Raw genomic sequence first — 12,952 nt, 5'->3', positions numbered from 1 at the left:
TTTTATTTCATGAAAATCAAACCTACATAACATAGAACGAAGGTTTCAGAAAATTAAACATATTGTACAATTCTAAATATTCCAATATATAATGCATAAACAACGTAAATATATTCTTAACTACACAATACAACTGCTTTGATTTGTATTCAAACAACCAGGAATCTGTTTACTTTCACCTTTCACCTTTCAGATAACATTTTATACATGTAAATAAATTCTGTGTTTGTTACTTTAATGATAACCATTTTCCAGTAGTATAAAGTTCATGCATTTTAAATAATTGTAGGTCTTCAATATATAAGAACACAGTTCAGTTGTCCTCCACATTGCAGATATTTTATCCAAGGACAAATTACAATATCAGTTAATTATAACAAAAACACAAATCTAAGTGCAGTAAAATAGTCTCCCCTATTCTGTAAAGACATTCTTGTTCTTATTCTTTCTTAATTGTGTGGCCAGCACTAAATCTTGATTAACCTACAAAATAATATATGGTTCAGTTGAATAAATAATTAGTCTAATACAATACAAAATTTAAATGTCTCAAACAGTTGACATTCATTTTCCATCTGAGAATAAATAGGAGTGTTTCATCAATGCAAAGACAGAAAATAATCCCCAGATTGTATCAAATTGTAAAATTTGTAATGCAGAAATACAATTCATTTGTGAGATCAATCATTTAAATGAAAAGTTCAAATCATTTTTTTCATTAGAAATGCATTTCAAAGAACCATGATTTACCTTTTTTATGAAATGTCAATATAGGGAGAAAACAAGGCTTAATCATAACTATTTCTTTTTATCTAGAATTGGTAATAAGAATGTGTTGGTGAATATGTAAACTGTGATGATTAAAATATAAAGTGTTGTGATAGACAAACATACTAAAGCAATAGACAAACATAGTGTGGTGATAGACAAATAAATAAAAATGAAGATTACCTTTTCCTTTTCTTCTATTTTCAATCTCTCAAATATCTAGTTTCCTTTTTCTGAAAAAAATAACAATGATAGGTGTCACATTGAGTAATTTTTAGTTTAAAATCTAAAAACACATAAACAGATTTCTGTACAGAAAAGTGGATTATTATTATGCTCATATCCACTTTGAAATTGGTATAAATAGGGTGCTTTGAGAGATATACCCAGTGGTGTGATAGACAAATTGAGGTGAAAATATCAACAGTGAGGTGATAGATATTTTGAGTGAGGTGATACATATAAAATGAAATGATTGATTTACAAAGTGAGGTGATTGGTATTTTAACTAAAGGCACAAGTGTATATAGTGTGGTGTGGTGATAGACAAACATAGTGTGGTGATAGACAAACATAGTGTGGTAATTTATGAACACAGTGTGGTGATAGACAAACATAGTGTGGTGATAGACAAACACAGTGTGGTGATATACAATAGTGTGGTGATTGACAAACACAGTATTGTGATAGACAAACATAGTGTGGTGATAGATATACAGTGTGGTGATAGACAAACACAGTGTTGTGAAAGACAAACATAGTGTTGTGATAGACAAACATAGTGTGGTGATAGATATACAGTGTGGTGATAGACAATAGTGAGGTAATAGACAAACAAAGTGTGGTGATTGACAAACATAGTGTGGTGATAGATATACACACTGTGGTGATAGGCAATAGTGAGGTGATAGACAAACATAGTGTGGTGATAGACAAACATAGTGTGGTGATAGATAAACACAGTGTGGTGATAGACAAACATAGTGTGGTGATAGACAAACACAGTGTGGTGATATACAATAGTGTGGTGATTGACAAACACAGTATTGTGATAGACAAACATAGTGTAGTGATAGATATACAGTGTGGTGATAGACAAACACAGTGTTGTGAAAGACAAACATAGTGTTGTGATAGACAAACATAGTGTGGTGATAGATATACAGTGTGGTGATAGACAATAGTGAGGTAATAGACAAACAAAGTGTGGTGATTGACAAACATAGTGTGGTGATAGATATACACACTGTGGTGATAGGCAATAGTGAGGTGATAGACAAACATAGTGTGGTGATAGACAAACATAGTGTGGTGATAGATAAACACAGTGTGGTGATAGACATTAGTAAGGTGATAGACAAACATAGTGTGGTGATTGACAAACATAGTGTGGTGATAGACAACATACTGTAATGATAAATAAACATAGTGTGGTGATAGACAAACATAGTGTGGTGATAGACAAACATAGTGTGGTGATAGACAAACGAAGTGTGGTGCTATATATACATAGTGTGGTGATAGACAAACATGTGATATACAAACATAGCATGGTGAAAGAAAACATAGTGTGGTGATAGATAAACACAGTGTGGTGATAGACATTAGTAAGGTGATAGACAAACACAGTGTGGTGATAGACAAACAAAGTGTGGTGAAAGACAAACATAGTGTGATGATAGACAATAGTGTGGTGATAGGCAATAGTGAGATGATAGACAAACATAGTGTGGTGATACATAAACACAGTGAGTTGATAGACAAACATTGTGGTGATCAACAAAATAGTGTGGTCGTTGATTATGTGTGGCGGTAGCTATATTATATGTGGCCATAATTATATCATGTGATGTAGTAGATACATAATATGTGGTGGTATATACATTATGTGTATTCCAGCAGATGTATTATGTAGACAATGCTACAAGAACAATAACACTGAAGCAATATATTTATAAGGTTTACTCATCTTGAATGTTAGAATCATTGACCCACAGTTAGTATACCATATTTGCTACTTTTATTGAAAAGTTACCTGACATGATATTTACATAAAATATTGCATGACATTTTGGAGCAGTTATTCTTTAAAAAAAACATTTTTTTTCAATTATTTCATTTCAACCAGGATTGTTTGATTGCTAATTAACTCTTTACATTCATATGTATAACACTATCAATATCAATGAAGATTACCTTTTCCTTTTCTTCTATTTTCTATCTCTCAAATATCTATGTTCCCTTTTCTGAAAAAAAATAACAATGATAGGTGTCACATTGAGTAATTTTTAGTTTAAAATCTAAAAACACATAAACAGATTTCTGTACAGAAAAGTAGATTATTATTATGCTCATATCCACTTTGAAATTGGTATAAATAGGGCTTTGAGAGATATACCCAGTGGTGTGATAGACATAATATACAAATTGAGGTGAAAATATAAACAGTGAGGTGATAGATATTTTGAGTGAGGTGATATATATAAAATGAAATGATTGATTTACAAAGTGAGGTGATTGGTATTTTAACTAAAGGCACAGGTGTATATAGTGTAGTGATATACATAGAGATTGTGGGGGATAGATACAGAGATCATGGGGATAGATATAGAGAATGTGGTGATTGATATATAAAGTGAGGTGATTGATAAATAAAGTAAGGTGATAGGTTTTTATTATGTGCAGATACACATAGACTTGCGGGGTACATATAGAATATAGGGATAAACAAAGAAAGTGAGGTGTTTGTTAAATAAAGAAAAGTGATAGCTGTTTATAATGTTGTGATATACATAGAAATTGTGGGGGTAGATACAAAGATCATGAAGATAGATATAGAGAATATGGTGATTGATATATAAAGTGAGGTGATTGATAAATAAAGTAAGGTTATAGGTGTTTATTATGTGCAGATAAACATAGACTTTGGGGGTGGATATAAAATATGGGGATAAACAAAGAGAGTGTGGTGATTGATGTATAACATGTATAAAGTGAGGTGATTGGTAAATAAAGTAAAGTGATAGGTAATTACTATGTGCAGATAAACCTAGACTTTGGGGGTGGATATAAAATATGGGGATAAACAAAGAGAGTGTGGTGATTGATGTATAACATGTATAAACTGAGGAGATTGATAAATAAAGTAAAGTGATAGGTGTTTATAATGTTGTGATATACATAGAGATTGTGGGGATAGATACAATGATTATGGGGATTAATTATAGAGAGTGTGGTGATTTATATATTATGTGAGGTGATTGATAAATAAAGAAAGGTGATAGGTGTTTAATATGTGGATATATACAGAGAGACATTTGTGGTGGATATAGAGAGTATGTGGATAGATATAGAGAGTATGGTGATTTATATATTAAGTGAGGTGATTGATAAATAAAGTAAGGTGATAGGTGTTTAATATGTGGATATATACAGAGAGACATTTGTGGTGGATATAGAGAGTATGTGGATAGATATAGAGAGTGTGGTGATTTATACATAAAGTGAGGTGATTGATAAATAAAGTAAGGTGATAGGTGTTTAATATGTGGATATGTACAGAGAGACATTTGTGGTGGATATAGAGAGTATGTGGATAGATATAGAGAGTGTGGTGATTTATACATAAAGTGAGGTGATTGATAAATAAAGTAAGGTGATAGGTGTTTAATATGTGGAGATATACATAGAGAATGTTGGTGTAGATATAGAGAGTGGGTGATAGATGCAGAGATCATGGGGATAGATATAGAGAATGTGGTGATTGATATATAAAGTGAGGTAATAGGTATACAAAATAAGGTGATCAGTGTTTATTATTTGAAAGTATGCATAACTCTGTGGGGATAGAGAGTTTGAGGATAGATATAGAGATTGTGTGGTGATTGATATATGTAGTGAGGTGATTGATATATGTAGTGAGGTGATTGATATATAAATTAAGGTGATATGTATGTTTATTAAGGTGGTAGATTAAATATAATGTGGAGATAAACATAGAAACTGTGGGAAAGATGTAGAAAGTCTGATGATAATCAAAGAGAGAATGTGATTGATTTATAAAGTAAGATGATTGATTAATAAAGTAATGGAGTAGGTTTTATATAGTGAGGACATATACATAGAGACTGAGGAGAAAGATATAGAGATTGTGGGGATTGATATCAAAAGCATGGGGATAGATATAGAGAGTGTTGGGATAGATATCGAAGGTATGTGGATAGATATATAGAGTTTGTGGTGATTGATATATAAAGTGAGGTGATGGATAAATAAAGTAAGATGATAGGTGTTTATTATGTGGGGATATACATAGAGACTGTTATGATATATATAGATAGATATATGAATATGTGGTGTGAGTGCCAATGAGACAACTCTCCATCCAAATAACAATTTAAAAAAATAAACCATTATAGGTCAATGTAGGGCCTTCAACACGGAGACTTGACTCACACTGAACAACAAGCTGTAAAGGGCTCCAAATTACAAGTGTAAAATCATTCAAACAGGAAAACCAACAGTCTAATCTATATAAAAAAAACGAAACGAGAAACATGTATAAATTACATAAACAAACGACAACTACTGTACATCAGATTCCTGACTTAGGACAGGTGAAAAATTTTGCAGCGGGATTAAAAGTTTTAATGGTACCAAACCTTTTCCCATTTTCTGAAACAATAGCATGACATCACAACATAGCAAAACGCACGATAAAATATCAATTGGCAGGCTTAACTCGATAAAAAAATAGAGGCAATTATGATATAAATACAGACAATTATGATATACATAATGACGACTGTTGGCTTTGGAATGGAGAGTGTAGTGATAGATAATCATAGTATGGCGATAGCTATTGAGAGTGTTGGGATAGATATGGAGAGTGTGGTGATGAATACAGTGACTGTAGCAATCGTGCAATATATCAACCAGCACACTATATATATCTTTTATTGAGTATCATTTTCTAAAAAAAACTTTACCATCACTATTGCTGAGTGAGAATAGTATTAAGATATATACTGGCTGGTGACAAGTATTGATTGTGTTGTAATTGATTTAAACAGTGCAGTGAGGTAATAGATACATATATAAAATGTGGTGAAAAAGTATTAACAGTGAAGTCAATAAGATATTTTCAGCGAGACCATACATATATAAAATGAGGTGATAGATATATAAAGTGAGATGAAAGATATACATAGTGTGGTGACAATGCACAGTGGGTGATATTTGTATAAAGTGAGGTGAAAGATATACAAAGTTATGTGATAGATATACAAAATGTGATGATAGATACATAAATTAGGTGACATATGAACAGTGTGGTGATAGATGTATATAATTTGGTGATAGATACATAAAGTGTTTTGACATATGAATAAGGTGATAGATATATAAAGTGTGGTGATAGATATATCAAGTGTGGTGATATATGTATTAAGTATGGTGATAGATATTTAGAGTGTGGTGATAGTTATATAAAGTGTTGTGACATATGAACAGTGTGATGATACATGTATATAGGGTGGTAATAGATATACAAAGTGTGGTGATAGATATATAGTGTTGTGACATATGAACAGTGTGTTGATAGATGTATATAGTGAGGTGATAAATATATTAAGTGTGATGATAAATATATTAAGTGTGATGATAGATATAAAAATCGTGGTGATGGATATATAAAATGAGGTGATAAATATACAAAGTGTGGTGATAGATATACAAGGTGTGCTGATAGATATACATTGTGGTGACAGATGTTTAAAGTTAAGTAGAAAATATGTAAAGTTAGGTGATAGATATATAAAGTGAGGTGATAGATATATATATGTATATACAGTGAGGACATCAATATATATAACTATAGTGAAGTGCTAAATATATTAATTGAGATGTAAAATGTATCAAGTAAGATGATAGATATATGAAGAAAGGTGGAAGATGTATCAATTGTGGTGTTAAATATTTACTCAGGTCATTGATATATCAATTAAGGTTTAGATATAAACAGTATGATGATAATTATAGAGTTTAGTGATTGATAAATACCGTGAGCTGATAGTTAAATGATAGGTTTTTATAATGTGGTAATACACAAATGGACGTAGTGATAGATATTGAGAGTATGGTAAAAGATAAAGAGACTGTATACAAAATGTGATGATAGATACATAAAGTTAGTTGACATATGAACAGTTTGGTGATAGATGTATCTAATTTGGTGATAGATACATGAAGTGTTTTGACATATGAATAGTGTGGTGATAGATATGCAAAGTGTGGTGATAGATAAATGAAGTGTGGTGATAGATATATTAAGTGTGGTGATAGATATTTAGAGTGTGGTGATAGATATATAAAGTGTTGTGACATATGAACAGTGTGGTGATAGCTGTATATTGGGTGGTGATAGATAAACAAAGTGTGGTGATAGATTTATATAGTGAGGTGATAAATATATTAAGTGTGTTGATAGATATTAAAAGTGTGTTGATGGATATATAAAGTGAGGTGTGATAGATATACAAAGTGTGGTGAAAGATACATAAAATGTTATGACATATGAACAGTGTGGTGATATATGTATATAATTTGGTGGTAGATACATAAAGTGTTTTGACATATGAATAGTGTGGTGATAGATATATAAAGTGGGGTGAAAGATATATAAAGTGTGGTGATAGATATATTAAGTGTGGTGATAAATATTTAGAGTGTGGTGATAGATATATAAAGTGTTGTGACATATGAACAGTGTGGTGATAGATGTATATTGGGTGGTGATATATAAACAAAGTGTTGTGATAGATATATATAGTGAGGTGATAAATATATTAAGTGTGATGATAGATATTAAAAGTGTGTTGATGGATATATAAAGTGAGGTGTGATAGATATACAGAGTGTGGTGAAAGATACATAAAGTGTTATGACATATAAACAGTGTGGTGATATATGTATATTATTTGGTGATAGATACATAAAGTGTTTTGACATATGAATAGTGTGGTGATAGATATATAAAGTGTGGTGATAGATATATTAAGTGTGGTGATAGATATTTAGAGTGTGGTGATAGATATATAAAGTGTTGTGACATATGAACAGTGTGATGATAGATGTATATTGGGTGGTGATAGATAAACAAAGTGTGATGATATATATATAGTGTTGTAACATAAGAACAGTGTGGTGGTAGATGTATATAGGGTGGTGATAGATATACAAAGTGTGGTGATAGATACATAAAGTGTTTTGACATATGAATAGTGTGGTGATAGATATATAAAGTGGGGTGATAGATATATTAAGTGTAGTGATAGATATTTAGAGTGTGGTGATAGTTATATAAAGTGTTGTTACATATGAACAGTGGGGTGATAGATGAATATTGGGTGGTGATAGATAAACAAAGTGTGGTGATAGATATATAGTGTTGTAACATAAGAACAGTGTGGTGATAGATGTATATAGGGTGGTGATAGATATACAAAGTGTGGTGATAGATATATTAAGTGTGGTTATAGATATTTAGAGTGTGGTGATAGATATACAAAGTGTGGTGATAGATATATTAAGTGTGGTTATAGATATTTAGAGTGAGGTGAAAGATATACAAAGTTATGTGATAGATATACAAAATGTGATGATAGATACATAAATTAGGTGACATATAAACAGTGTGGTGATAGATGTATATAGGGTAGTGATAGATAAACAAAGTGTGGTGATAGATATATATAGTGTTTTGACATAAGAACAGTGTGGTGATAGATGTATATAGGGTAGTGATAGATATACAAAGTGTGGTGATAGATGTATTTATTGAGGTGATAGATATAAAATTGTGTTGATGGATATATAAAATGAGGTGAAAGATACATAAAGTGTTATGACATATGAACAGTGGGGTGATAGATGTATTTAATTTGGTGATAGATACATAAAGTGTTTTGACATATGAATAGTGTGGTGATAGATATATAAAGTGTGGTGATAGATATATAAAGTGTGGTGAAAGATATGTTAAGTGTAGTGATAGATATTTAGAGTGTGGTGATAGTTATATAAAGTGTTGTTACATATGAACAGTGTGGTGATAGATGTATATTGGGTGGTGATAGATTAACAAAGTGTGGTGATAGATATATAGTGTTTTGACATAAGAACAGTGTGGTGATAGATGTATATAGGGTGATGATAGGTATACAAAGTGTGGTGATAGATATATAGTGTTGTGACATATGAACAGTGTGGTGATAGATGTATATAGTGAGGTGATAAATATATTAAGTGTGATTATAGATACATTAAATGTGATGATAGATATATTAAGTGTGATGATAGATATGAAAATCGTGGTGATGGATATATAAAATGAGGTGATAAATATACAAAGGGTGGTGATAGATATACAAGGTGTGGTGATAGATATACATTGTGGTGACAGATGTTTAAAGTTAAGGGGAAAATATGTAAAGTTAGGTGATAGATATATAAAGTGAGGTGATAGATAAATAAAGTGAGGTGAAAGATATATAAATAAAGTTATGTGATTGATATATATATGTATAGTAAGTATATCAATATATATAGCTATAGTGAAGTGCTAAATATATAAAGTGAGGTGATAAATGTATCAAGTAAGATGATAGATATATGAAGAAAGGTGAAAGATGTATCAATTGGGGTGTTAAATATTTATTCAGGTCATTGATATATCAATTAAGTTTTAGATATAAACAGTATGATGATAATTATCGAGTGTAGTGATTGATATATACCGTGAGCTGATAGTTAAATGATAGGTTTTTATAATGTGGTAATACACAAAGGGACCTAGTGATAGATATTGAGAGTATGGTAATAGATAAAGAGACTGTTGCAATAGATATGCAGTGTGTGGTATGATAAAAATGAAATTTCATGTGTTAAAATAGTCACTATAAAAATGTGTTACTAAAGGATATATACATGTATTCAATAAGGTTGTTTGACCAACATTCATTATACCATATTCCTATTTTCATGTACATAGAACATGTGCATGATTACAAGAATGTAGAAAAGTCATATATACAGAGAGAAGTGCTAGATATATTCAGTATGGTGATACAAATATAAAGAGAGATGCTAGGTAAAACTGTGATGTGATAGATAAATAAGGTGCGGTGCTAGATATAAAGTGTGGTGACAGCTTTATAAAGAGTGGTGATGCATATATATAGTATGGTGAAAGACAACAGTGAGGTGATAGATATATAAAGTGGGGTGATTGGTGTATAATGTTAGGTGATAGATATATGAATTGTGGGAAGAGATATGTGAAGCTACCTAAAAGATATCTAGCAAGGCGATGAATATAAACAGTGAAGCCATAAACATATAAAGGGAGGCAGTTGAGGTCTATAGTATGGAAAGAAATTCAGAGAGATACAAATATAAACATCTTTTGGTGATTAATTTATACAGTATTGTACAAATTGATATTTATACAGAACAGTGATAGTTATATACAGTGGTTTTAGTTATATATAGTGTGTTGATTGAATTATAAAGCAGTTATAGATTTATAAAGTGGTGATATATATATATATTCAGTGTGGTGATATTAATATAAAGTGGTGATTGGTGATATAAAGTGTAGTGATAGATTACGTGATGTGATAGATGTATAGTAAGGACATAGATATATAGTCAGTGGATAGTTAGTGGATATATATAAATATATATACAACTCGTCTAAACATCAACCAAACAATGTTAGATCTGTAAATTTGCTTTTGCAAATTATATAAACAAGTCTAAATTGAAAACTACGTTCAAACCTATGATTGTGATGGATAAAAACCACAATTTTTATACGTGTGCATGTAAACATATATATATATCTGAAGTGGTATATAAATATAGTATGGTGATAGAGAGATAAAGTATGGTGATAGAGAGATAACGTATGGTGATAGAGAGATAAAGTTATATAGCATGGTGATAGATATATTGTGTTGTACAAAGTGGTGATTAATACAGAATGATGATTAATACTGAATGGTGATAAATATATACAGTGTGTTGATAGATGAATAGAGTGGTGATTACGGTTATAATTGTCATTTGGCAATTTTTTTTTACGGTTATTCATTAAGACAGAGGTACCAAGATTTCCCGAGATAACAAGTATCGCCCTCATACATGATCGGGGGTAGGAGGAGTCCTGATCCCAAAATCTTGGGCTTAAAAACATGAAATCCTGAGATCCCGAATTTAAATCCTGACATCCCGACATCCTGAAATTCAAAAAAAGAATTCCTGGATCCCTAAATAGTCAATCCCGAAAAACACCTGATCTTGGAGTCCCGATAAAGTGGGTCTCATTGATGTCTAAGCGTGACATGGGATTGCCAATTCATTTGTAAGCATGACACGTGAAAGTCAAATTATTGTGTCATGAAAACAGGAAATGAGGTCTTGCGGGACCAGGGAAATGACAAAAAAATGAGAATTGCTTACGTATATAGTGTAAGCAGGATACGGGAATCTGATAAAACAGTAAGCGGGATCCGGGATCGGAACACCCCAATGAGACCCCTGATAAAGGTCCTACCCCCTCATACATGCACGATCCATAACAATCTTTTTAAAACTTTCTGGACTACCCAAGAAAATATTTCGGCCACATCCTATGAACACTGACCTGACACATACACATGAAAAGTATTAATTGTGCGGCTCTTTTGAACCAGATCACATTTTGTAGTTGGAAAAGGAAAAGGGGGGGGGGTGTGAAGCCTCCTTTCCTTTAAAATGTTATTTTGCATTTAAAGATGATGTTTGTTTTCATTGTTACAATGCATTATTTTTCATACCTTTCACATGTTTTTTTACGTTTTAGAAGTTATGTGTGCTCTTAAGGACGAGAAAGAGAGCCACTTCAGCAACTGAGCAAGTGTATTTTCTTTCGCAGATAAAATGTAAATAGATGCGTACAAATCTATCTCCAAATAGAAGATTTTTCAAAAATGAAAGTAGGAAATTCGGTGGGCGTTTCTTGCGCATGCGCACAAACCACGGTGATAGTTACGGTGATTGTATCAGGAACCGTGTATATTATATACCTCCCGAGACAGAGAGAATTAAATATTGTAAAAAGATAAAGAAACTAAAAAGAAAAGAGCCAAAAATTAAAAGTTACAACAAATATAAAGAAAAATACAACACAAACCGAATCAGAAGTCCGAAAAGTTCATTTGCTTGCGTATCTACCAGTAGCAAATATTTCGTACATATTCAAGACTTTGAAGTATCCATATCGATCAAAAATGATTACAATCAAATCGAACAAAGTATACTCGATTACCGACGTAAAACGTCAAATTTTGACGTTACCAATTGGGACGCATTATAACGTCTGTGTGTTCAGGGGCGGATACAGGATTTTGGAAAGGGGCGAAGTTTTTAAAGATTGCCGAGCGGAGCCTTTTAGGGGCCTCAAAAACATGAAATAAGTGTAATATGCACTTTTTAAACGATTCCTGTCGTGGGGCATGTATATTTTGTAGTTGATGTAAAGTGTAAGGGTTGGACTTTTGCGATGCTTTATTCGAAGTTCCTCATAAAGTGATAGTACGGATTTAAAGCTATGTGCTAATAAATTTGATGTAGGATTTTTCAGTAAAACATAGAGTGACATGAACAATTCTCGCAGATTTCTTGTTGTAAACCAGATATACGCCGGGCTATTCGATAAAGATTTCAATACGACGGACACGAGTTAATAAAGACAAAATAAGAAATTTCTATCCAAATGTTTGTTGATATGTTTCACCCAACAAAATTAATGGAAGTGAGGGGTTCTAAATCAACCAAAGGCTACCAATGGATCTGAAATGACAATGAATTTATGAATGACGGTCGAATATGTAGACATAAAGGCCACACCTAGCAGGCAGCTTGCCGTCTGGTCTTAAAAAAGTATTCAATATAGCAGATAGGCGAAACAGACATTCGATCCGGTCAGACATGCAAACCCCGGCCACAAAAAAATACGCCCGTTTTATTCACCATGTTCAATAATTTTATTGGATTTTCGTTCCTAAATAATAGCAAAAACATGGACAAGATTATTGTTTTAAATCTAGATACGGTCATAATTTTTGCTAAAGTCGAATATCAG

The 12,952-nt window shown here is 31.8% G+C and overlaps 1 long non-coding RNA gene across 1 annotated transcript; it reads right to left on the bottom strand.

The window, feature by feature from the left end:
- LOC134707800 (uncharacterized) lies at positions 1–11,874 on the bottom strand. The gene is made up of 4 exons (XR_010105770.1): positions 11,646–11,874; positions 2,965–3,014; positions 952–1,001; positions 1–483 (listed from the first exon to the last, which is right to left on the bottom strand). It is a non-coding gene; the product is annotated as an uncharacterized LOC134707800 (long non-coding RNA).
- Positions 11,875–12,952: the final 1,078 nt, after the last annotated feature.

The sequence above is a fragment of the Mytilus trossulus genome, chromosome 2 (genome assembly GCF_036588685.1).
Source record: "Mytilus trossulus isolate FHL-02 chromosome 2, PNRI_Mtr1.1.1.hap1, whole genome shotgun sequence".
Classification (NCBI taxonomy): domain Eukaryota; kingdom Metazoa; phylum Mollusca; class Bivalvia; order Mytilida; family Mytilidae; genus Mytilus; species Mytilus trossulus.
Note: the sequence above shows the minus strand (reverse complement) of the source record. Positions and strands in the feature narration are given on the sequence as shown.